Source organism: Natator depressus, chromosome 10 (assembly GCF_965152275.1).
Source record: "Natator depressus isolate rNatDep1 chromosome 10, rNatDep2.hap1, whole genome shotgun sequence".
NCBI classification, from domain to species: Eukaryota; Metazoa; Chordata; order Testudines; family Cheloniidae; genus Natator; species Natator depressus.
The window spans coordinates 20626775-20654761 of record NC_134243.1 but is presented as its reverse complement, the minus strand read 5'-3'; the positions used below and the strand labels follow the sequence as shown (position 1 = coordinate 20654761).

Below are 27987 nucleotides of genomic sequence, written 5' to 3'. Positions count from 1 at the left end.
GTCAAATACATTCCTGTAGAGTGCAGAGAAAAAGCAGCTTTTGTTGCCTCCTATGGGCCCAATTCTGCAAACCAACTTCTGTGGGAGTTGCGGGCAGGTTCCAAGGGGCAGGGGTGATTTGTGGCCTGGAGCTGGGAAAGGCCTCCAAAGGGAGGCTTCAAATGCTCAGTGTGTATTGGTACTGCTCCTCGCTCTTCCCTCCCTTACCCTACTCAGATAGTGTGAGGAGAGCATCCCTCACTACCTCAGGAGCAAAGGCCACCAACTGGTCCCTGCAGCAACAGCAGCGGGATCCTGAGTCCTCCACCCCTTCTTGGCACTGTCCTGGCTGGCTGGGAGGAACCAGGGGCCCAGGCTGCTGGAGCAAGAAAGAGTGCTGGGCCTGCACTGCATGCTACCTCCCTGGCAGTTGTCCATAGACCCAGGCGCATTGTTCCCTCACTCAGGTAAGCAGCAGCTCTGGCTTCCATGAGTGGGGGAGGTACGGGAAAAAGATCCCTCCCTTCCTGCCTCCCTCACCCCAGCCTAGCCTGAAGAGAGAGGGAAAGACGATTTCTGCCCCTCTGTGGAGGAGACTCCTCACAGCAAAGAGATGCTGAGGGGGAGAGATGTTGGGGGCGGGGGGAAGACAGGATACAGTGTGAGGACGTACCATTGCCATAGCAACGAAGTGGCGAGACAAGATAGGACCTGACCCACTGGAAGAGAGGGAGATGCGACCTTTGTCAAATGGCTACTTTAGGACTGGAGCTGCTTGGCTGTGGCAAATGTAAAGGCCTGGCAGTGTCTATCCACGCTATATCACATACTGCTTGTGCAGGTGAAGGGAGGGCTGTACGTGTGTGTTGGTGTTGCACAAGACTGGTGCTGAGATATGTATCTGTGACAGACTGGGGCTGGGAGCGTGAGGAGTGGTTTTTTTTAGGTCGGAGTCAGTTCCGACCATTCCCCAAGCATGTTTCAGCAGGCAGGCCTCAAAGGCTCCCAAGTCTGAGCAAAGTCAATTTCCCTCCAAAACTCAACATAGTCTCAATTGTAAGGCTTATTTACACTGTTCATGCTGTAAGCAGTCACATCTAAGTTCACAGTGTCACACATGTGTGGTGTGTGTGGGGGGGGGGCATATGTGCTTGCCCTGGCACAAAGCAACTTAACAGGAGGCATTCAGCACCTCACAGAATCAGCCCTACTGTCTCTCCCCGACCCCCACTCTTATTTATAGACTTGGACCATTGTGAAGAGTCCTGAGGAATAGCTTGCCAGCTAGCAGTGCAATGTTGAGAATTCTAGTTCAAGGTTAATCACCATCCCTAAAAAACCCAACAACATTAAAATAAATATTAAAAGGAAAAATATCATTAAACTTTTGATTCCTAGCAAGGAATGGAAAGAGGGCAATCTCTCTGCAGGAACAAAATATGAAATACTCATTAACAAACTGGAATGGCTAGTAATTGGAAACGTCTTTCATTTGTGAAAATTCCTCAGAGCTATCAAGTCTCATTGCAAAGAAGGAGAATGTGGCAGATACTTTGTCCAGAGGGAAAAACTTGTTGGAGGAAATGTGGTTACCTCGGTAGCTTTGAGATGGACTGTAAGAGAGAAGCATATTTACATCTCTTCAAAAAACCCTAGTAGAGAGGTTTATGTCCTACTGGAATCAGGAACGCACTAACAATGAACTGGAAGGAGACAAGATTCTTAAGGTGCTCCCCATTTCAAAAACAAAGTCCAGTTCTAGTCAGGATCTGGACTGAAAAATTCCTAGATCTAGGTGTCAGAGCTGGTCAGAAAATTACCTTCAACAAGGAATTCTGAAAACACTTGCCACCAGATTTTCCAACCAGCTGTGTTGCTTTCATACTCTGACTTCAGTCTTTCTTAGCGGATACCCGAAAATTATTAAGGAGGGTGAAAGGTCTCTAAAAATGGACAAGATTGGGAAAGATGACAGAAAATGAGTCTCAGAAGCTGGTAGTACTGATTCACCTCTTATCAGGTGAATCAGCCCTGGCTCCTGGGTTTTTTCAGAAAAAAACACTGACCTACTCTTCAGGGAGACAGGAGTCTACTCACAGGGTCTATATAGTACATGGGTACTTTCTCTCTTGGCTGGACTCAGAAGATAAAGATTATTTTTAGAGAATTGATACCATCCTTGATTTTGGATTTCTGGGTGGCAAAGTAAATAACATGAAGGACATTGCAGTGAGTAAGGCTTTTTCCTCAACTTTATGTATCTTTTATCCTTCTGCAATATGAAGAAAGGAATATATATACACTGCTTCTAAGGGCATCTAATTTGAGCAGACACATTTGCATAGTCTCATTTTAATGATGTTCTGGAGAACAATTCAATGACTCTTGACCATTAGCAACTTTGATCTTTCAATTTCTCTTTCATAAGGGCAACCAACTGTTGGTTGAAATATGAGCCATGGTTGTCTGGAATTCCTGTTTTATCTGGTGAGACATGAACTTAGCATTTTGTTGTTTTTAAGAGACAGAGACAGGGAGTGTGTGTAAGTGTATTTTCATCCTTTTATGCTGAAGTCTTATACTGTGTAGTTGGTTTGACTAGGCAAGTTCATTACTATTTTATTGCTGTCAATTTTGCCTTAGAAGTTACGTGCACATATTCAACACGTTCACTAAATATGTTTTTGTTAGACCTTTCTAGATGTTTATTCAGTTTCAAATATGAGGCTACAGAGGAGTTTCTTTGTAGAAGTCAGACACTAAGTGAAATTCTACCTTTTACTCTTCTTTGTAACTCCTGATCTCAGCAGTACTCCCTTATATGGTGTATATAGTTATGAAATTGTTATATTCTTTTCTCTTTACCTTTAAATGTGAAAAGTCTTTGCTGCAGTGGAGTGCAGCAGTGTTATGAGGCAGTTCAGGTTGATTGCTATTAGAGAATGAGACACACTCTGTGCGCTCTCATTTATGTTCCTTTTTGTTTTGTTTTCCTTAATCTACAATAAATTGTTCAAAATGGCAAGTACCTATTGCAAATTATACACAGGAAACAATAGTCTATATCAGCCATCATAAAGACTATTATTCCACCATTCTGATGGGTATGTCTACACTACAAAATTAGGTTGATTTTGTAGAAGTTGATTTTTAGAAATCTATTTTATACAGTTGATTGCATATGTCCACACTAAGTGCATTAAGTCGGCAGAGTGCGTCCTCTCTACCATGGCTAGCATCGACTTACGGAGTGCTGCACTGTGGGTAGCTATCCCACAGTCTGTGCCGCCCATTGGAATACTGGGTTAAGCTCCCAATGCCTGATGGGGCAAAAACATTGTCACAAGGGGTTTTGGGTATATGTCGTCAGTTGCCCCTCCCTCCGTGAAAGCAATGACAGACAATCATTTCACACCTTTTTTCCATGCAGATGCCATACCACAGCAAGCATGGAGCCTGCTCAGCTCAGCTCACCATCACCATCACCGCTGCTGTTGTGTCCTGGGTGCTGCTGTCAGCAGACGGTGCAGTATGACTGCTAAACGTCATCGTCCACAGCTTCCACTGCAACTCTGCTCTCCTGGTGCCATGAATCCACCTCGCAGGTCCTCTCGTCGTTCTGTATAAATATCTATTCTCATGGCATCCGATGTCATCCACCGCTTCCGCTGCAACTCTGCTCTCCTGCAGATGCCATATCACGGCAAGCATGGAGCCCACTCAGCTCACCGCTGCTATTGTGAACATTGTAAGCACCTCCTGGAGTATATGCAGAACGGGGCTAAGATACGCCAGCATGAGGACAACGATTTTGATGAGGACATGGACACAGACATTCCTGAAAGCACGGGCTGTGGCAATTGGGACATCATGGTGGCAGTGGAGCTGGTTGATACAGTGGAACGCCGATTCTGGGCCCAGCAAACAAGTACAGACTGTTGGGACCACATAGTGTTGCAGGTATGGGATGATTCATAGTGGCTGCGAAACTTTCGCATGCATAAGGCCACTTTCCTGGAATTCTGTGAGTTGCTTTCCCCCACCCTGAAGTGCAGGAATACCAAGATGAGAGCTGCCCTGACAGTTGAGAAGCGAGTGGCGATAGCCCTGTGGAAGCTTGCTAAGCCTAACTGCTACCGGTCAGTTGGGACTCAATTTGGAGTGGGCAAATCTACTGTGGGGGCTGCTGTGATCCAAGTAGCCAATGCAATCATTGACATTCTGTTATCAAGGGTCGTGACTCTGGGAAATGTGCAGGTCATAGTGGATGGCTTTGCTGCAATGGGATTCCCTAACGGTGGTGGGGCAATAGATGGAACGCATATCCCTATCTTGGCACCGGACCACCTTGCCAACCAGTACGTAAACCGCAAGGGTTACTTCTCAATGGTGCTGCAAGCACTGGTGGATCACAAGGGACGTTTCACCGACATCAACGTGGGATGTCCAGGAAAGGTGCATGACGCTTGCATCTTTAGGAACTCTGGGCTGTTTGAGCAGCTGCAAGAAGGTACTTACTTCCCAGACCAGAAAATTACCGTTGGGGATATTGAATTGCCAATAGTTATCCTTGGGGACCCAGCCTACCCCTTGCTCCCATGGCTTATGAAGCCGTACACAGGCAGCCTGGACAGTAGTAAGGAGCAGTTCAACTATAGGCTGAGCAAGTGCAAAATGGTGGTAGAATGTGCCTTTGGACGTTTAAAAGCTCTCTGGCACTGTTTGCTGACGAGGTCAGACCTCAGCGCAACCAACATTTCCATTGTTATTGCTGCTTGCTGTGTGCTCCATAATATCTGTGAGAGTAAGGGGGAGACGTTTATGGCAGGGTGGTAGGTTGAGGCAAATCGCCTGGCGTCCGATTTTGAGCAGCCAGACACCAGGGCAATTAGAAGAGCACAGGTAGGCACGCTGCACATCAGAGAGGCTTTAAAAACCAGTTTCATGACTGGCCAGGCTTCAGTGTGACAGTTGTGTGTATTTCTCCTTGATGCAAACCCGCCCCCTTTGTTGATTTTAATTCCCTGTAAGCCAACCACCCTCCCCCCTTCAAAATAAAATAACTATTGTTTTGAAACCATGCATTCTTTCTTTATTAATTTTAAAAAAAGGGGAGATAACTGACAAGTTAGCCTGGGTGGGGTGGGGTGCGGGAGGAGGGAAGGACAAGGCCACATTGCTTATTGTAGCCACACTACACATCAAACTGTTTGAATGACAGCCTTCTATTGCTTGGGCCATCCTCTGGAGTGGAGTGTCTGGGTGCCCTGACCCTCCCACCCCCGTGTTCTTGGGCGTCTGGGTGTGGAGGATATGGAATTTGGGGAGGAGGTCAGGCGGTTGTAAAATGGATGCAATGGGGGTCTGTGCTCTTGTTGGCTTTCCTGCAGGTGCACCAGATGCTTCATCATGTCCATTTGCTCCCCCATTAGCCTTATCATCGCCTCCTGCCTCTGCTCTTCGCACTCCTGCCTCTGCTCTTCGCGTTCACTTAATGCTTTCCTAGCCTCTAACACTGAATGCCTCCATGCATTCAGCCGTGCCCTATCAGTGCAGAACTGTATGAGCTCGGAAAACGTCATCACAAGTACGTTTTTTTCGCCTTCTAATCTGCGATAACCTCAGGGACGGAGATGATAGGGGGAACCTAGAAACATTTGTACCTGTGGGGAGATAAAAAGGGAGAGTAAAATTTAAGATGATACATTTCTGAGAACAAAAGGGAGACTCTTTCACAGTGAATCAAGCAATTCACAGCAGACAGCACATGTGCTTTAGGTACAAGGTTGCATTTTCCCTTTTGTATTGAGGGCTTGCTGGTATGGTGACACATCACACACGGCTGGGCAACAGAATATGGTTACCATGCAGCCATGGTAAGGCAAAGGGTACGCGGGGTTGGCTTCTTACGCATAACTTGAGAATGGTTTCAAACCGCAGCTCCATCCTTTCCCATAGCAAGCAAAGGGTTGGGTTTCACATTTAAAAGGAGGGGCTGCGGTTTTCGGGTGGATGTGCAGCACACACGTCCCCCCACCCCACCGTGTGGTTATTCTCCGGGATGATCCCTTTTAGCCAAGCGCAAACAGCCCAGCATGAACGGGGTCCTTTTACTGTTCGCTTACAAAAATTCCCCTATTTCAACCAGGTGACCATGAATGATATCACTCTCCTGAGGCTAACACAGAAAGATATAGACCGAATGTTGCTTGAATGCAACCAAAACCCAGGACCATTCACTTCCATGCTTTGTGCTGCAATGATTCCAGACTACTTTCAGAGTACTTCATGGAGATGTCCCTGGAGGATTCCCGCTCCATCCCCAGGCATGTGAACAGACTTTTCCAGTAGCTGTACTGGCCGCGAATGCATCCCAATTCTTCAGGGCAAATCAAACATTAAACATTATTGATTTTAAACCCTGTACTGCACTCACCGGGGTGCCTTCTCCAGCTTCAGGGTCGGGGATCCCGCCTTGGGAGGGTATTGGCTCCAGGGTGATGAAAAGGTCCTGGCTGCCGGGGAGAACAGATTCACCGCTTGCCTTCTGCGCATTCTCCTCTTCCTCCTCTTCCACAAAATCCTCCTCCCTGTTTCATGAGACTCCCCCCTTGCAGGTGTCCACGGATAGTGGTGGGTCCCCTTCTTGAATGGCATGCAGCTGATCACAGAAGCGGCATGTATGGGGCTCTGACCCGGAGCGACCATTTGCCTCCTTTGTCTTTTGGTAGGCTTGCCTCAGCTCCTTAACTTTCACGCGGCACTGCTGTGTGTCCCTGTTGTAGCCTTTCTCCAACATGCCCTGTGAGATTTTGGCAAATGTATTTGCATTTCTTCTTTTTTATCTGCCTACACAGATGCTTCTCCCCATACAGCAATCAGATCCAGTGTCTCCCTTTCAGTCCATGCTGGAGCTCGTTTGGGGGGACTGCATGGTCACCTGTGCTGCTGAGTTTGCCACGCTGACCAAACAGAAAATGAAATTCAGAAGTTCCCAGGGCTTTTCCTGTGTACCTGGCTAGTGCATCAGAGTTCAAAGTGCTGTCCAGAGCGGTCACAATGGAGCACTCTGGGATAGCTCCCGGAGGCCAACACCATCGATTTGTATCCACACTACCCCAAATTCGACCCAGCAAGGTCGATTTTAGCGCTACTCCCCTTGCCGGGAAGGACTACAGAAGTCGATTTTAAAAGCCCTTTAAGTCAACGGAACAGGGTTGGTTGTGTGGACGCATTCATTTTAAAATCAACCTAACGCGGCTAAATTTGACCTAACCCCGTAGAGTAGACCAGGCCTGAGTTTGTGATCTTTCCAGAGATACTGAAGTTTCTGGCACTACCAGTGTACATAATGCCACACTGAACATGACAGGCAATGACTGGGTTTTCACTTCTCCAAAATTCAAGTGCTGATATGCTATCATCACAGGGCACTTCATGCATTATGTACAAGTCAAAAATCATGCTTGAACTCCTTTGCCTTGCAAGGGAAATTACACACCGTAGTTTCAGAGTCACTAAAACTGTGTGACATCTGCGCCTTGACAAATAAATCAAACATTTTACAGTTAGCAGAAAGCGATCCTGATACATAGAGTCTGCGGGTTCATTGTGGGATGTGGTTGCCTTCAGTTTGCTTTAAAATTCTGATGCAAAAACATGCACTGCAGTTTAAAGGAATTGCCTTTTGGAGTCCATTGAATTGAGTTCCACTTCTTTTAAGGTATTATGTACATCATCAGCAACTTGTAAATTGCAGTTAAGCAGTGTATCAATGCACTGTATTGGGGTGCATTTCCATTTGCAAATGAACCTGATGGATTTTTCCCAAAAATACAAAGATAACTTGCAATACAGTTTTCGCTGGTTTCCATCATCCTAGATTATCCAGCATAGTTTCATTGCCTTCTTTGAGGTGACTGCATCTTCTTCTTTAAAGTCGGTCACATTGTCCCCATATGCATGAATGAATTTTGCTGCCTCAAACCAGAGCAATGGCACAACATGAGGTGGCATATGCAAACCGTTGGCTCACACTTTCACCTTCACAGGCTTTAAAAATTGCTCAGCTTTGCCTATTGGGATGTATACATATCATGAGAATATGTACCACAAAGTTGTTGACATCATGGAACACATCAGTTTGATTGCATGACCAATGGCTATATGCAAAAGAAAAGGAATATATGGAATGTGCAGTAGAAGTGGATACTTTTCTACAAAGTCCTTTACTAAGCATTACATGTACATTGCGGAGTCCCTTCTTGATTGACACAAAGTTTTCCCAAGTTTGGCCAAACACTCACAACACCCCTTGAATCCAAACTGAAGTGACCCCCTCATTGCACTGCAGAACAGAGAATTTGAAGAGAATAGTATTTATTGATTTATTTTTGTCACTGTAGAACACTGCAAGGATGTTAATTGCTGGCTTTTTGGAAAGCGCTATGGTAAGTGAATAAGCAGGGCTCAGTGACAGCAAGGCAGCAGTGGGCTCACTGTGCAACTGAGGGGGCCCAAAGTACCAGATCCCCACAGGAGCTAGGTGTGGGGGAGGTTGCACTCCGGGCCTGCAGAGCGGAGACTCCTGCCCAGATCATGCCTCCCCCTCCACCCTTCCCTGCCAGCACTTCCAGATAGTGAACAGAGTCAGAAGCAGGGCAGCTGGGGTCTCCTTGCAGGGCTATGGGGTCGATGACACAAGGCTGCAGGGGGCTCCCTGACCAGCCAAGGGCCCAGGATCCTGGATCCTTGTAGGCAGTAGGTGCAGGGATGCTGTACTCACTGATTACTGTCCATAGATTTTTTTTAAATGTTGTTTTCTGTGTATCAAGTGAAATTGACATTTACTGCTGGCTAATTATTTAAATCAAATCCTTCTTCAAGCCTAATTATGGACATTCTCCAAAGAGACCATTGGGGTTCTATTTATCAGAATTTTCCTCTCACGTGTATGTTTTACTGTCTGCTTGCACCTTGACTACTTGTGGTTTTCATAGATTATTTTTTGTTTTGTAGGCAGCATTTCAGGGTCTTCCAGAGCTCAGCCTTTGGTCTTTCACAGCTGTGATTTAAATATTGCCTTTGGCTGATCTCATTTATCAGCATAATATTAACTTTGATAAGTCTGATGTTGATTAACCTTGAGTTTTCTCAATGCTGATTCTTGTATTTTATAAGAACTGAAAGTTTTAGAAATTTAAACTTTGTTCAGTTGAAGAACCCCAAATGCAGATGCTATTCTAGTGGTTTTGCTTAAGGCAATTTGCAGATTGGACAACAGACTGGTTGAATCAAATCAATCCACTGTTTTCTTCATTTCAGGAATTCTGCATACATAGGCCAAGCACTCTGCTGTAATGCTTATCTTTATCTTGGTTCTGTCTAGAATGCCTTTGGTCATCTAGACATGACTATTTCTAGATTAGTTGATCCAAACAGGTAGTTTGTAACCCAAATCAGAATGCCAGGATGTTTACTCCTGGTTCTATCTAATCATAGTGGCTGCTGGTCTTGGGTAAAAAGACCCAAAGGGTTTCTTTTATTCCTTTGCTGGACTAGGTGCCACCATCTCTTTCCTCCATCAGAGGAGCAAAGTCCTTTTGGTCTACCCTGGTTCTTAAGAATAGTGGGTGAAATTTTCAACCAAATTTACCAAGCTCTACTCAGTAAAAATGGGAATGGGAGAGTTTTAGATCACCATTTATCCAGCCATGCCCCTCCCCCCCACACACACACTGATTATGGGGCTGGCCAAAGCAAGGGTGGCCCTAGCACATATTAGAGCAGCCTCAGTGCTGCTCTAACTCTCACAGTCAGGTAACAACTCTCAATGGCCACTCTACCAGCCAGAGGCTTCTGGAATAGGGTTGCCAATCCTCCAGGGTTGTTCTGGAATCTCCAGGAATTAAAAATTAACCATTAATAAAAGATTATGTCCTGTGCTGAAACCTCCAGGAATACGTCCAACCAAAATTGGCAACCTTATTCTGGAACAAAATCACATTGACATGCTTCTTGAAGGATTCCTTATTCGGAAAAGCACTTATGCATATACTTAAAGGTCAGCTTGTGTTTAAGCACTTTTCTCAATAGGGATAAACTTAGGGATGTGTTTAGGTTCTTTCCTGAATTGGGGCCTTAATAGGAGATCAGGATCTAGCCCAGTATGATGATAATCTCCATATTTTTTCCCTGTCAACACTACCTCCTCTTTGTCCTCACTCAGGTTTTTAGTTAATATTCTTTTGTTTTAATAAATTGACTTAGTGCAGGCTGCGTATTAGCAGGTTTGTATTACTTTAAAGGTAGAGCTCTCAATAATATGACCATAGAACTAACACAGAGAACTCTGTGTAACAACAGATGTGTTCTTCACAACACGTTCACAGCCATAATAAATATTTATAGAAAACTTTGGCTAGTATATTTTTTCTTTGCACGTTGCATGGTATTTTCACCATGTGGTCTTTAATTTTGCAAGATGTTTGAATTTTGTAATTTTTATCAAGCAATTATTTAGTGCAGCCACTTTTGCTACTGGAAAGCAGCTTTTCATGGTGATGGAAATGGAAGTGGGTCACTTGCTAAAATGAAAAGCAAGTTTATTCCTGCAAAAACTGCCATTTCACAAAAATGAAAATGCAAGAATTTCCAGAGGAAACCACTAAATAATGTTTTCATTCATCCAGGAAAATATCAATTTGTGCTGGCATCATACACAATGAGAATAGATTTTCACATAGCTCCATTAGTAAATACTGTTGTTTTAGATGTATATGATAAATACCCTGGAATTCTGTAGGTAGAACATTTAGGAATGCAAATACAAATGGTTGGTGAAAAGTACTTTCTACTGGCTATAATAAATATAGTTCTTCTGGAGAAAAGCAGTTGGAATATAAAGATACATATGCCTGATTCTGAAGAAAAATCTGCTTTGCTTCATGCAGTGTAGAACATTATGCAAGCACACTTCACCTTCTAAATACAATTACACCAAGGTTTCTTAATGCACCTAAAATTAAAAAATTACTTTTTTGGCACACAATGAAATTACAGTTTTAACCACTTCAAAATATGCTACAGCTCTGTTTAGAGCATGAGCCCTTTTGTAAACACTAGGCTAACTACACAAAAAGCTTTTTTCTACTATGCTACTCTAATATTTTTTAGAATACCATTTACTGTAGCCTCATTTTCTCAGGTGGCTCCTTTTGGGGTAGCATTATACACAATCAGTCAGTTTTATGTGCTTCAGAATTGTCTCTGATGCTTTTCTTTTATACTAAAAAGCCTCTGTAGTACATTATACCACTTTACAAATTAAGTATCACACTAGTCTTTTATGTACATATGTAAATTGGTTTCATTTATTTATGCCAGTGGCCTGTATGCTCTAATTGTATAACTGGTGAGTGAACAACTTTTTTCTGCCTGAATTATTTCTTTTACAAGTTATGTTTATATATTTCATGCCACTCACTCTAAAAAGCCATTTATTCATTAGCTTTTAACATTGTGTGGTTCCTCTGCCAAAGCAGGAACACAGTTTTGGCAGCTTTGCAGCAGGTCAGTTTCTTGTTGGAGAAGAAGTTAATGACAGAGACACAGGATTTCCTAGTCTCATTTATTTATTTATGGTATTTACACAAGTCCTGTTTACCTTGAACAGAGATGTCCAAAACAGCAGCATGGCTTCACAGCTCCCAGCTGCAGATACCCAAGCCAAGAAGCAGAGTGCAGAGATCCCCAAATTGAGGGGTGTGCCCTCCAGCGGGGCACAGAGGAACATTTGGGGGGCGAGGTGGGGCCTGGGCCAGCCCCCACAGTGGGGCAGGGAGGGAGCAAAACCCAGTTCCGCTCCACTCACAGTTCTGATCTGGCCCTGGTCCCGGCTTCACCCCCAGCCTCAGCCCTGACTGCAGCCCTGCACCCGGCCTGGTCATGCCCCCAGCCTGGGCCCCTGGCCGCAGCTCTGTTCCCGGCCCTGGCTGGTGGCCCTGAGGTGACCCTGAAAAGTTTGGGGACCACTGAGCTAGTGTGTGCAGCCTGGTACTGGACTCTCTGACTTTTGGTCTTTGTCTCCTTTCAGCACACTCTTTGTTCCTGTGTCCTGCTCGCCATCTGTAACCACAGCTGCCAAAGCCCTCACCCTTACAGCACATGGTATAAACACTTAGAGACTAGTGATCTCGATCCTGATCATAGGCTAGTTCAGTGATACTCAGACTGAGGTGCCCGAGCTGCAAGTGGCTCTTTAACATGTCTCCTGCAGCTCTTTGCAGCACATGATAGTAAAACACTGTGTGATTTAATTATTAACCAATCAGGATGTTTTTACCATGCTATTAACCAATTGTAGTTGATAAAATAATAATACTTGTCAGTCATTTTGCTGTGAGAATAATATATATACGTGTAAACTAAATATTTCCCTGTCATACTGTTTAAATATGAATATATAGTACTATAGTAAATGAACCAATGAATTCACACTACTGTGGCTCTTTTGGGTAACGTTGATCACTAATTTGGCACCTGAACCACTGAGGTCTGGGAATCAGTGGGCTAGTTCATCTAGGCCCTGGTATTTAACCCTCCTTTTGTCCAGCTGTTTTGCAACATGAAGGAACTCTTCACACAGTTTCAACTATAACCAATGTCCACTGGAGCTGCGTTATCTGAGCCTCTCCATTCACATAAGAGAGTACTTAACACAACTCCATTTAACAACCATCAGGGTGTGGCTGTTGCTGCCAGCCCACATGGGATCCTTTGAGCAAGCCTCTCTCTTTTAACCCATTCTGTGGAAAGTTTTATATCAAGCACTCATGAATAAAACATAAAACACCCTGGTAGCCAGTAATTTCTCTGATATGGTAAAAAAGCAATTTCCTTCCATGAGAATGTGGCTCAGAAAAACAATGACAGAGAAAAATAGGAAACACAGCCATGATATGAGATTAACCTCAGAAACTGTCTGGAGAAGGCTGGGTCTGCAGAGACAAGTTAATGGAAAAACAAATCTCCTGGACTGAACAAACTGATATTGCTTATTAGAGCTCTGACACTTCAACTGTGGTCCTGACCCCGCTCCCTGTGAAGTCACTGGCAAAACTCTCAATGACTTCCTTAAGAGCAGAATCAAGCCCATTAATATCTGCCACATTGTATATTTTTCACATATGCCAGAGAAATCCCCTTACTAGTCATGAAGGACATTTTACAGTACTAACTAGCACTTTTACCTTTATTAAAGCAAGAGTCACTCAACATTTTTTTTCAAAAAGCAAGTCTATAAAATACTCACTTCTTTAAAAACGAACAGAAATAAACAGGCTTGTCCATTCGTGAAGCCAACTAACAACCATGACAACAAGCCAATTAGGCAGGAACAGATGCTAAGAAAAGAATGGGTGAAAAATGCTTGTGTAACCCCTGCTTGCTCAGAGTGGCACTTTGTCCCCCTCTAGTGATGGCTAGACCAGCTATAGATTGATGAGCCTGCTACAGCCTAGACTAAGAGACATATATCTGTTAGATCATGCCGCAGAAGCTCATGCATTTAGCTCCAGAGGTCCCAGGTTTGATCCCCACTGCCAACACTCCTGTGTGGGTTGGTGTTATGCTTGCAAGGATTTTAAACACTTCAATGAAAGCTCTTCTAAAGATGTTTGTTAATTTTGTTTTTATTTCCATCCTTCTCCTACTAAACCCCATTCCTAGATCTCTGACCTGCAATAAAAGCATCACATGAGCTGCATGCTCACCATTCCCCATTAATTATGTGCTATCTGTAATTAACAGATAATAAAGCAAGGTTTGATTCAGAAAAGCATCCAGAAGTATCTGATCTGGAGATTCCTGCTCTAGAATCTCAATTTTCCAGTATTCTCCAGGTTCCATTTAGATCAGAAATAGGCTACTCTGTCAGTGTATAAGAATGTCATCCTCTCCAGAACGAGAAAGGGAAAACTAGAGAGAAATGTGGCAGAAGTTGAGAGCACTTACCAGCCAGCAGAGGGAGCTGCAACAAGCAATTTCCAGTTCCAAGATGACCACTGTATGGCTGCAGTTTCCCATCTGCCAAATTTAGACGGCTGGCCCACAGAAAGGAATGTTGGTAAAAAGTTCCTAAAAGAGGGCAACTTTTCATCTGGGAAGATCAATATGGAGACAGTCTCAAAGGCACTTCTGGGTTAAAATAGCTTGTGTGCTTTATATATTACCACTCTGTCTGATAAAACTTCCACTTCAGATCTTCGGCAAAAAGGGAGCATGGAGAAGGATATGAAAATGAAGGAAAGTTAAATACTAATTTCCTGTGGCTTGAAAACTTTGGTTTAAGTTTTAGGCAGCTATTTAGGCTAGGCCATTTTCCCCCTGAAACTGAACCAGCACTGTCATGCCATAACTGCTGGGTTTGAAATAAATTATTATTAGTGGTAAAAGTCATAGTACTGTAGTAGTGAAAAAGCTCCTGTTAGGATCAGGTTCATTGTGCTCGGTACTGTGAAAACACATATGAAGATGCAGTCTCTGTCTCCAAAATGATTACAACAAACTATTCCTCTTTGTAGAAAAAAAGAATTGTGCGATTCAAGTACACAGATTTTTGGTGTTTCAATTAAAATTTTAATTCACTGTGATTTACACATTATGTTAATAATTAAGAATATTTACTGAGTATTTTCTGTTGTTTAGTATAATCAGTATAATAACAACACTAATAGTTAGAATAGTATTATAACTAAGGCAAAATAACACATGGTTCATGAAAGTTAGAGCTGTATTTAGCTGCTCCTCAAAGATTCATACTCTATGAAATTGAGAGGTAGTGTGGTCCAGTGAATAGGATACCAACAGGGAGCTGGAGGACCTGGGTACTATACTTGTCTCTGCCATTGAACCGTTTATATGGAGTTGGGCAAATTGCTTAACTTCTCTGTGCCTCCATTTCCCCATCTGAAAATGGGCATAATGATATTTACCCTGTTTTCTAAAGTGCTTTGGGATCTTCTGCTGAAAGCGACTATAAAGTGCAGAATATTTTTTATTATTGCAGATGTGCTTTATAGATTTCAGCTTGCACCCACTGGTAGGTTATAGCGCTAAGAGTCAATACAAGTAAGTGATTTATGGTACACCCTCTCTCCTTTTTTATCAGTGTTTCAGAAAGATAGAAAAACTGGCCCAGTAAAGGACAGCATGAAATATAATAATTTTTCATAGTCTGAGTATTAAAACTCTGCATTGAGGCACTGTGGCATATTGGAGCACTTCACAAATGCTCCGGTAGTTACTGAGCACCCTCCATTTCACTGATAACAATGAGGTTGAGGATGTGCAGTACTGCACAAAAGATGCACCTTGTAGCATCAGGTCTATACATCCTTCCTCTGAACTAATAGCTTTCCCAGAGCCAACCCTGTGTTCTACTAAAAATGTAATGAGACATTATGACAAACTATAACCTAAAACTTCAGGAAGCTCATAATTAATTAACATCCAGGCAACACTGAATATTTTGCAGATACTGTGATCCAATTTTAAACAATTGTGATATGTAAAAATATGGTAATGGTATACCAATTCATAATGGTACATTGCCAAATGAATTGTTATGTGGTATCATGACATTTTAAGACCAGTGGACAGAATGGAGGCATGCCAACACTCTCCACTGATAAATCAAAGAAGAATACAACCTGAAGCTCTAAGCATAGTTTGTAGATGAATATACTGTAAAAGCAGCAATGAAGACATTAGAAGATGGCTTTTTATTTAGTTTTGATTGTTTCTCACAATGTGGGAAAACCAGTGATCAGCACAAGATAAGCGAGATCCCTATCCTCTGTGCTGAGATCACCGGATGTATTAAAGGGGCTATAATTTTCTCAGCAAATATTAAATATAGTAAATAAACACACAATGTAAGAACAAAATCCTATATTAGATATTCACAGTCACTGGATGAATTAATCATATTTTTTAAAGTCCCATTTGTTTAGAATTTCTTTGGCCTAGGTGTTTATACTGGATAGATTTCAAGTCAAGCTTTTAAACTTTGTGGTTAATGTTTTCTTTTGTTAAGTACTGCAAAACATTCCTTGGAAAGTTGAAAATATTACAGCTATATACTGGTATTAAATATAATTAAATATAATATACTGTGTATATATCATGAGTTGTGTTTCCAACCCCCTGAATGCATTTGACTGATCACTATATTTTAAGATTTCTCTTTAAAAAGAGGTTTTGGCACTTACTCTCTGACCGAATTCTCCTCTGGTGTAAATCATTGTGGCTCCATGACAGTCAACAGAGCTATGCCAATTTATACCAGCTGACTCTCTGGTCTTCTGTTTAATTTTTAATGTAACTACTTTTAATGAGTAAAAAATGAGGAATACATAGTTGAGGGTAGAGCACTGGAAACAAATTTTACATAATATAAATGGTTAATAACTACACAGGTTTCAGAGTAACAGCCGTGTTAGTCTGTATTCGTAAAAAGAAAAAAGAAAAGGAGTACTTGTGGCACCTTAGAGACTAACCAGTTTATTTGAGCATGAGCTTTCGTGAGCTACAGCTCACTTCATCGGATGCATAGATGAAGTGAGCTGTAGCTCACGAAAGCTCATGCTCAAATAAACTGGTTAGTCTCTAAGGTGCCACAAGTACTCCTTTTCTTTTTTCTTTTTACGAATAACTACACAGAGATTTTAACAGTACACATTGTTGACAGGTTTTGAAAAATTTGCCTGGCGCCTACTCACATAAGAACTAAGCCAAATAGACCAGGCAAAATACACCTACGCTAGCCTTCTATACACAATGCCAAACTTATTCATGTTACATTACCAGATTGTCCCTCCTACAAAATACACAATTTTTTCCCCAAATCAATCCTACATTCCCAAATGAATGCTGCTGCCACCTCATTATTAACCCAATTAATGCTCATTCTCTCCTCCCCACCTTTGATAAATCAGTAATGAAAACTTGGTCATACCTCTCCATTCCCCTCCGGTGTGCAGAAATCCCGCTCTTTGTTCTTCATCTTGTTCTTCTTTACGTAGGCCCTCTGTTCCCCTAGTTTTAAGGTGTGTCTTCACTGCGGAGTTAACCTAGCCTGGCTGTGACCAGCCATACTGTAAAGCACTACCTGAGTTACTGTGTTCTCACTGGTGCTGCACTCCTGTGTGTATGTCACTAGGCCTTCTGGGGCCATATCACATCTTTTAGTGCAGCACTTGTCTGTCCTTCTGGGCACACCGGGTGAGGGATGTGGGAAGCCATTAGAGGACTATCAGCACTTGAGTATTCCTTGAGTGTCCTTGCTGTAAAGTGGATGGGTTACCAGCCTGAGCTCTAACCCATCCTCACTCCCAAACAGGGCCAGTTGCCAGGTTAAAGCTCCATCAAACTCAGATGAGATGATTTTGTGTGCAGACAGGATGGGGTTAAAGGCAATACCCAAGTAAGAGCATGAGTTAACCCTGCAAGGAAGACATAGACAGGCCTACATTAAGCAATGTGCAGATTGTTCACTTGCACAGGGCCCCTGATTTCAGAGGGGACCCTGACAACTGGGGATGGGGGGAAATGAATGGCATCACACCAGGTTGAAATGCCATTCGCTCAAGTTTGGCCTGGCTGTTCCCTCCATGATGATGGAGGGGCGGTTGCACCAAACCTGAGCAGTGCAGGGCTGTATGAGTATGGACTGAGCAGAGCTAGGCAGCTGGGATTGGGAGAAGCCACTCTAGCCTGGGATGGGAGCAGAATGTTAAGCTGTGGGTGGGAAGGCACGCCAATGAGTGGCAGAAAGGTCCTGTGGGTGGTGGGTGAGGGACAGGGGATGGGTGAGGTGTGAGTTGTCGGTGGGCTATGGGGCGAGTGAGGAGTGTTGGGGGTCAGTGGGATGAGTTGTGGGGGCTGTGGGGGAAAGCTGAGAGCAGTGGGATTGAGGACTCAGATAGTACGGTGTGGGGGAGGATGTTGGGGGCTGTGGCTGGTGGGCTGAGGGATTGGGGATTGTGGTGAGCAGCATGTATGGCACATTGCTGGGATCTGTGGGATGGCTGTCAGGATAAGTGGGGGCTGGTGCAGAGTTGTTGTGGTATATGTGGGACGGAAGGAGCTTTCAGGGGCCTGTGTGTGAGGTGGAGTATGTATGGGGAAAGGGTGCTTTGCTGTCTTGTTTACAGAAGGTGAGGAGGGGCCCAATTTCCATAGTACACAGGGCCCCAGAATTCTTTAATGTGGGCCTGGATATATCCTTAAAGTAGCAGGGGCTCAGCTTTCCCTTCCTGTGAAAACATATAGTGGCTCAAACTGTCCTGACCCTGCCTTGCCCTCTATCTGTACCTGGACCTCCTCCCCTCCCAGCCTCAGAAAGATCTCGTAATTCAGGTGCCACGCTGCTCCATCTCTACCCTGTGAAGAGGAACCAGCAGTTTGGAACCCATTCTGCTGCCTTCCTTATTCCCTCCTATCCTGTTAAAGGAGCACAATGGTTACTCTGCTCCTTTCCTCCGCTTCAGCAAAAAGTCCCAATTCAGCCCAGCAACTCAAGGGAAAATGTCTACTCTCCCTGAGGTGGTTCAAGCCCTCACATCAGTTCACAGGCAATTAAATGTTAACGTTTTCCAACATTAAACACTAACACTATAAATGTGTTTATAAGAATCCTCACAAAATTACAAAATGATGAAAATGAAGAAAAATCAAAGCTAAATGCATTAAAAACAAACCACTGAGGGGGATAGTAAAATCCAAGACACAGGAATGTTAAATGCAAGGAAAAAGAACATCATTTTAGGTAGTTATATGGCCCCCTATTAGGATGGTATCTGAATGCCACCCAATCTTTAACGTATTTATCCTCACAACACCCCTGTGTGGTAGAGAAAGTCTATTATCCCCATTTCACAGATGGAACACTGCGGCACAAAAAGGCTAAGTGACTTGCCTAAGATCACCCAGGAAGTCAGACTACGGCAGAACAGCAAACTGAATCTGGAACTCCCAAGTCCTAGGCTACTGGCCCAACCACTTCACCATCCTTCCTCTCTCTGATGAATCTTCATGTGTCAGGTGTCCATCTGTGTTAGACAGTGTTATCAACAATGTAAAATCGTGGCCTCCATAACGATTCCACCCAAAACATTCACTTTTATTTTAGAAGAATACTACAGAAATAATGGCAGAATCTGAAGTCAATGGAGTGACTGTTGCTAACTGAATCAAGACCAAAACTATTCAAGCAGGAGCCAAGATTCATGTTCACAACTGCTTGATACATAGCAACACTTGCATGTGGCCAGTCAGGTATCTAAATGGTCATGTGTACATGCAAATCCCTGCCTTGCACATGGCCACTGGATAATTTGCAAGAGTACATTTGCCTCACTTTAAAAATTGAACCCAAACTAGGACAGACTTGTTGCCATTTTCTGATCATCTGCTAGTGTTTTCATTGTCTTGATGTCTCACACCACATGGAACCAGGGAATGGTATGTGGGAGTTTGTTCCTCTTCTATTATTCAACAAGGGAACATCCAGCACCTGACCAATATATGTGAAATACCTTAGCAGTTTTCTGTGATTTAACACCATTTCCAAGCGACCCAAAAACACCTCTAAGGAGCCAAGTGGTAATTTAGTGCCAATAATTTTAAATTATGAAAGTTTGATCCAAAATCCAGGCATGTTTGGCACTCTCATCATATATGGATAAAGTTACTCCTTTCCGCTACAATGCTCTGCAGCATATATATGTGCACTGATATTTGTAGGGTATGAAGGAGTGAAATTTTAAAGTTTCATTAGATCCCTGATATATGCTGATTCTTCCAACACTCAATCTCCTCTTGTAACTTCTTTTCTTCTTCATTACTACTGTGGTGACCATGATTGGGGGCCCCATTGTGCTAGTCACTGTACAAATACGCAGTGAGAGATAGTTGTGCTCTATGCTTATAATCTAAATCGATGAGACAGCCAAGGGGCACAAGTATTATCCCCATTTTACAGATGGGGAACTGAAGCACAGAAGGATAAGTCACTTGCACAAGGTCACATAAGATCAGGAACTTAATTCAGATCTCCTGAGTCCCAGTCCAGTGCCTTAACCATAAAACCATCCTTCCTTCTTTCATTTGGTTGGAAGCAGTAGTACCCTCCTCGGCAAGGGATGATCCCACTCTTAACCTATTGACTTGGGTACTTTTGCACATTAATTGAAATGTAAATGAAAACAGAAACCATGCATATTAAAAGACTGCAGAAGGCTTAAGCTGTCTTTTTAAAAACCAAATTAATGATCTTTAACGATTAAAGAGTTTTCTTATATAAAAGTGTGGTTTGACTCTGGGAAGTCACTCTGTTATAATGTTGTTTTGGGGAACCATGTTTATTGTTCCTCAGTGGCTCCAGAACAAAGATACTCAAGCTTACAAATTAAGAGAATCTTTCTAATTGGCATCCTTGCAGACCACTAGACATAGAGGCAAAGGGAAGAAATGAACCTTCCACAAAGGAGTGCTGGAGAGAAACAACCCCTCCAAGTGCTAGAATCACTGACTAGACTAGGAAGCCAAGGAGAGTGGCAGCCAAACTAGCCACCAGGGGCTATGATTTAGGCAAAGGTGCTCTAGTTTCCTTGCAATGTGGCAGCCACTGAAGTATCATAAGGAGAGGAGCTTTACGCTTCATCTACCAAGGAATCCGCTGTGTACTGTTTGTCATTAGGATATGCCAATCTAAGGCAAACCTGGAGAAAGCATACTTAGCTTATAGTAATTTGAGTTTTTCAAGATGTGTTGTTCCCATGTGTAGTGCACTTCAGGTTGCATATGTACCCACGACCAGGGATTTTTCCCTAGCAGTGTCAGTCTGATCTGTGCATGAGCCACTGCTCTCTTCATGTACTGGACTGAGGGGATAAAAAGGACCTCAAGACCGCCACGGTCTTAGTTCCTTCTCTACTGACAGTTCCCAATAGGATAAACCAGCTCGTGGGAAAGGCTGGACGGTAGTGCATTACACATAGGGACAACACCTCTCAAAGAATTCAAGTAACCCATCCTTCATTGATTGATTGTCTTTATGTGTAAGGCACTTCGCGTGATTCACAAGCAGTGTCTCTTTAAAGGAGTGTCCTGAATTCCTATGTTACAACAGACTGCAGAATTGCTCTGTCTAGAAAAAGCATCAGAAACAGTTCAAGGAGAAACTTTACCTCCTGCAGAAGAATGTTCTTGTGAGGACGAGGACTGGGCTGTGGGGTGGGTGTTAGGGAGAAAGAGAGAACTGGATATTGTGCATTGAGAAGACAACCTCTAGAACCCATCTGACCGTCGTGGTTTCTGTCCAGGGAGATAGGTTGTGGGAAAGTCAGTCTCCAAAGGGAGGGGAAACCAGAAAGGTTGTGCAGATCCAGAGGGACAGCTGGTGCATGACTTTCAGAGGTCCTGTGAAAACATCAGTTTCAAAGGTGGTGGTGGTGGAGGATGGGAAGCAAAAAAAATGGTTGATCTTGGGCACCCTTTCTATGCATCCTTTAATGCTTGTGTGGTGATTTGTAGTGCCACTGGTGGATGTTGCTTGTTGACTGAATTGGGGCTTACTGGGTTTTTCTGTTGGTTGCAGGTGTGGAAATACCCAGCGATCAAAGTGTGGCTTAAGAGTCTTTCAACAAGTGAAGAGACTCATCCATCTTTGCACTGAACAGAGCATCACACTCTAATGGAAAGTCTGCCACCGTGATTTGAATTTGGGATTCCTGAGGAGGAGAGCCATAATAAGTGTCTCATCACCACAGCAGTTACCATGGACCTCGCTACTGGGTCTGCCATGTCTAAGGGAGTCTGAAGTGCTTATCTCATTATCAGCTTTCCTTTGTCAATCGGGACCTGGAACTGATATCTTATGTCCTGAGGCACCTTATTGGCAAAGCTTGTCAACTTACTGTACGTAGTAAAATCATACTTGGCCATCAGAGATGGCCAGCTTGAGACTCAAAACTGAGAGGACCTGAGGAATACACTTTTCTTCCAAGGAAGTTAAAGGTCTTTGCTTCTTTATCATCCGGTGTACACCTTTCTTGTCTCTGACTTGGTGGCCACTGACACTACTAATGAGTTGGGAGGTGGGTGAGAGAATAGACATTCTGACTCTTTTGCAGGTATGAAACACGTCTTTTCAGCCTGCTTGGATCCTGGTGAGATCATGGTGTGTGTCTGCCAAAGAACACTGGCAGAGTTGAGGATGGCCTCATCAATAGGAAATCACTTGAACCCAAGCTATGCAAGATCTCCAGAAGTTTGTGTGGTGCTTCCTGGACCTCTTCCAGGGGATTTGAAGTGATTCTGCCACCCTCTAGACTAAGTCCTGGAAAGACTTATGATCATCAGGGCTCAGAGAAGCTGGAATCACTGCTGCATCTGGGGAAGAAGAGGACTTCTCATGTTCTTTTTGCTCTTCTTCCTCATGCTGCTGAAGTTGTGCCTCTTAAGAAGCTAAGGAAGTTCCTGCTCTAGTCTGGGGGCTCTAGGTCTCCTTGGGTTCCTTGAGTCACAAGGTGGGTATATTGGGCAGTAGTCTCATAGATCTTCCGGGCCCCAATACTAATCCTGCAGTATCTTGTAACCCCTAGTATTGGGCCACAGGGTGCTGGGTACCAGTGGGCATGGGGGCGTATTATCTTTATGAAGATAGTGAGATATCCTGGAGACTCCCAAAGTTCTGTCTGGGCTCAATCCTGTCTTGGGATGGGTGTTTGTCATAGTCCTTTTCTGGCTTTTGAGCCCAGATCCAGCAGATGGTTGGTACCAGAAGAGGTGGTTATCACCTGCCTCTACTCCTTGATGGTACCAGTCTAGCTTGACCCCTATTTGTAGACAGGCACAGAAAGGGGTACTTTAGAGCTATTGGTACTGACTAATGTCCCAGTACTGTATATTGAGGTCTGAAGAGGGGTAGTGACTCCAGTTCTCGGAGCAACAGAAAGTCTTTCAGACATGGGAAATAAGCCAGAGTCAATGGAGATGTCTCTACAATTTGGGTTGCTGAAGTAGAGGGCACTTATCCAGCAGTATTGACAACGGTTTTGGTAACGAAGCAGTCGTCCCAGGGTGCAGTGTTTTTTCCTCTCTAAGAAGTTCTAGTCCATTCCTTCCTGGTACCAGAGGGTCCCATTGTGAAGCACAAAGCTCACAATCACTTGGTATGGGATGGGGATTTCTGCCTCTTTTTAGAGGGCTTGGACTGGGAACCTTCCCTTTCGTCCTTGTGGGAGCACATATGTCTCCCTTCCCCATCTGCCCTGGAGCCAGTCTCCAGAGTCTCTTGGAGCCAGGCCCGCTGACAGAAATTCTGGGCCCCAGGGCCAGGGCTATCCCTGGCGGGGGGCAGGGCCCAGGGCAGAAGTAATGAATCCGTCACTTCGGGGACAGCCCATGCAGGTTGCGGGGGCCCCCAAAGTGGTCTTGCGCACCTAGGCGCCCTGCAGCCCGCTCGGGTGATTTAAAAGGGCCCGGGGCTCCCAGATGCCGCTGCTATCCCCTTTGCCCCCACAGTCGGCGGGCCTGCCAGGGGGGCTTGGTGGGAAGAGAGGGAAAGAGAGATCTTAGAGCCACTCTGGGACTGAAGAAGAGGGGCTACACACTTTCCTTCTTCAGGCCAACATATAGGGTCAGAGGTTGCTCCCACTTTCATGGCTTCCTCCATGAGTAATTTGAAAGCCAAAACTCCTCAGACTGTTTAGTTCTGCCCAGGAACGACCTGCAGATAGTGCACCTGGAGAAGGACATGGGTTTTCCCAGGCAGTACGGACAGGTGTTGTGAAAGTCCATGACTAGGAAAAGTTTGTGGCACTTTATGCAGTTTTTTGAAGCCGGGGATCTTTGGCATACTCCACTGCAACTGTTAAAAGGCTAACGGGGGGGGGGGAAGGGGGAGGGTCAGCAACAGCTCCCCCCCCCCCCGGAGTGGGATTCCAAAAATGCACAAACTGACGTGTACTACACATAGGGACAATCACTCAAAAAAGAACCTGGTCTTAAAGATCTTCTCCATGCCCTTACTATGAAGTATGTAAATGCTAAGGTAAATCTACTCTGACAATGATCTTAAATTAATTCACACTGTAGTATGAGCTGAAATAATCCATGTGTAGTGGGAGAATAATCACCATTCAGATTCAACCTTTGTTTATAGTTGGTGGAATATAATGATCACTCTTCAGTCCAGTCAGAGGGATTTCCATTTATTTTAATGGAAAACAGCACCATTTGCTTCACAAAAACTAAAATGGCTCTTTAAGGATGTAAAGAAAGACTCTTTTTCACATTCCCTGATGATCCTAAATATTGCGATGATTAAACTAGATAAATTATAGATTTATTAAAAATTCACTACTGTCTCGTAGGGGCTTTCAAAATGTACAGCACGATATAATGATCACAATAAATCAAAAGTGTTATCAAAGAGTAACAGAGATCAAAATTGGAGAATACTCTTATCAATATAAAGTGAGACTTTTATGGCTTTATTAAACACTGTTGGGAGAGACTTCTTTGTAGATTGTAAAATCATTGGGCAGAGGACTGGCTTTATTTGTTTAGTGCAGCACCTAGCACAAAGTTGATGCTTTATAAATAATAATAAGGCTAGCGAGAGAAAGAAATCTTGCTGAAGAAGCATGGGACTGGGACTACGTCAAACCTTGATTTCACCAATTGCAGCATGAGATTTCTTGAAGTCAGCATCCAAACAAAGATTTGTATTCAATCATACTTCACAGCACTAGAAGCTATATAGATTTGAAACTCAAAGGCTTTAAAACAATTTCTTTCAAACCTTTGAGATTTGTCTTTTGAGAATAAAAGAACCAGATATGAAAATGCTTTAAAAAAAAATCAAAAGAAAACAAAAACCAGCTACTTCTGGACTAGATGTTTATGAGAAACTTTTCAACAGCTCCACTTTTCCTAAGTGTTTCATCCCTACATTGGTAGGGTACGTGATATGTATTTGTCATATAGATAAAAAATAGCAGTTTTCCTAGAACACTTAATTAAGTCCTTCCTTGGGCAGCAAGAAAGGAGTGGGGGAACATGTGGAATGTGCGCCTTCTCTTTCCATTTAACAGTGAATCAGTTGCAAGTTTGATAGAGAGAGGGAGAATGCCCTCCTCTGGAATTATTTTCTCCCACATTTGCTTCTGTGCATCACCTATGCTGGCAGAGTTTCACAGAGCTCAGGAGAAAGATCAGTCTTTCTGGCAATTGCTCATACTGATTTGTTTTATCTTGCCTTTAATCACTAGATATTCCTCAGAGAGGAGAATGAACTGGTGGTTAAGGTACTTGATTGGGAGCCGGATAATATGAGTTCAGTGCCTGACTGTACAACAGACTTCCTGTGTGACCTTGGACAATTCACTTCTCTCATTGTGGCTCAGTTCCCCAACTCTGAAATAACAACTCCTCTTCCTCCCCTTGTTTGTCTTGTCGTATGGTGCTTTGCACTGAAGTCTGTTCATTTATGAGTATACATATGAAAGTTTGTGCATGTGTACATTTCAATAATATTTGAGCGCAACTGGATTAGTAGCATGTATTGTGTGGCTGATTTATCTGAACATTGTGAAAAGGTTAGAAATGTTCATTATATATTCTCTATCTTTGACTGTTGTCTGGTGTGTGGAGATGCAAAGACTGTCATTTAAGACTGTTGTAATTGATTATTAAATAATGTATCATTGAGAGGTCAGAGTTAAAATTGTATTTCAATGAAATTTTCAGTTCTTTGACGTTAAGATATAGCCCATAGGATTATTTTGCTAGCTATTATTTCCTACTAATCTAGCCATCAGTGTCAATTAATGTGTTTCTTTTTCTGAAATTAATCCATTTTATTCTTGTATTTTATCAGTATTAATTCCTTGGAATTTAGGATGCGTTGAGGTATGCGTTTCCTAATAATAAGTTTTGCTGAAATGCAAGAACCCTACCGGCCTGTAAGATCTGCTACATAGCAAAAAGTATAATCAGTTAAGAATATGTCAGCATAAAAGCTGGCAACCTTTGGCACAGATAAAAATGGTCCCTGAACTTTGGGGAACCAAAGGGAGGACATATCCACATCACATCACAGGTTTATCCGGCTTGGTAACCGCAGGGTACACCACAACTTGGAGGTCATCAAGAAAGCCTAGGTTGGCAGTTTTGGAATGGGATAATCCTTATTAATATATTTAGAAAGTAAGTGTCATAATCCACTAACCTATAGGAGAAGGGTATCCATAGATTTCTTAGGGTATGGAAATAAGATTTGGGTATTTCCCCTACGGTTAGACCTGAATTACATAGGTCAGGATCCTATAAAATATCTTCTAAGAGAGCTCTTAGTAGTTTGGTTTGGTTCTGCTAAGTTCAGCTCTTCTAAGTTCTAAGCTCTATCTATCTATTCTATCTATCTTCTATCAGCTCAGCTTGTGCAGTATAGTATAACTACTCAACATTCCTAACCATTGGGGAAGCCTGAACCATTGCTTAACTGGGCACACCAGGAGTGAAGCTGGTCCTTCACCTCCTATTACTGGATCCTCAAGGAAGGCTGTGAGTATGTTAGGTTAAGGTATAAGAGAAATGGTACCACCAGGAGTTTTGGAATTCTTTTACAGTTATAAGTTTCATTGCATTTCTTATTTTTATGTTAATTTCAATAAAGGTTGTATCAATTTGGTATTGTCCTCAGTGTACTTGTTCTTGCCAAGCACCCCGAGAATCCTCTCCTGATATAGAACTCTCTGAGTTCTTGAACTCTATAGTCTGAATTGGATAAGAACCTATAAATCTTCTGGTCAGATGCGATCAGTGGCGAGCCATAACAACTAACCCATCAAATTCAGGTCAACAAAGAGAACTAAAAATGGGTGTTAGGAAGCGTGTTGATGTGGTGGAACGTCTGACGGCAGTGTGCCAGTACCTGGATATAGGTCTTACATGGCATGTGGATGTTACCTTAATTTATCATTTCCTTATTTTCCAGCGTATGCTTTATTGTAAGGAAATAACCTTGACCATCCTTAACTCTTTTTGTAAGATAACACCTACATTAAGGATCCCCTCCAATTCCCATTGAATTCAATGAAAAGATTCACACGGACTTCACAGAATCCCTAATCTTTCCCTCACATATGTTCCCCTTTTCCTTAAAATAAAATAAAAATAAATAAATAAATAAATAATAGAGGAGTTCCAGAACTGGGGAACGATCATAGTCTTATGGGCTGTTCATTCTTGGTCACATCTCTACTCTGACAAGATACAATTTAACTTCAATTTGTATAGACCACAGGGAACAGTTATATAACAGAGAACAATTAAAATTAGACAAAACACAAAAAAGCAGGCAAAGGTTTTATAAGCCAAAGCCTAGAAGACTTATTAATGATTTATGTCAAAAATCCTTTTCACACTAGCATAATTTAAACTAAATACACAGTATCTGCTTCAGAATCAGAATTCCCAAACTGTGCTTACATGTACTTTACGATCACTTACATTTCACTTTTGCCTTATAAACCACTACCTTACAAACCACTTTCATTGCAGCTTACCCAGTACCTTTCCCTTAGATAATTTGGTTTCTTTATGGGTGTTTCATTGGCAGTCTCCAGGTTCTAAATCATATGTAATGAACCAATCTTAAGTATGTCTCTGTAATAAGGCTTTATAGTACTTGTGAACTGGATCAGCGGTAGGTCCCTGCACAGTAAAAGTCTTGTCATGGATGACACCTCTCTGTGGGACGCTTGCAATTTTATTTCTGAGTGGCAGAATTAGGGATTCTTCATGCTTTCCTAATGACAGTTATAGCCAAACATACCTCACAGTTTTACCTGGGAGGATGAAAGACCTCTCTGTGCTAACTGCAGGAGGCTATTCATTAAAGATGCAATCCAGATAACAACAACATTAGAGCGTTCC

General features: G+C 43.0%; 1 long non-coding RNA gene across 1 annotated transcript; it reads right to left on the bottom strand.

Annotated features, from left to right (window-relative positions):
* Window positions 1-5116: 5116 nt before the first annotated feature.
* On the bottom strand, window positions 5117-16292 carry LOC141994407 (uncharacterized). The gene is made up of 3 exons (XR_012641121.1): window positions 16251-16292; window positions 13993-14137; window positions 5117-5642 (listed from the first exon to the last, which is right to left on the bottom strand). It is a non-coding gene; the product is annotated as an uncharacterized LOC141994407 (long non-coding RNA).
* Window positions 16293-27987: the final 11695 nt, after the last annotated feature.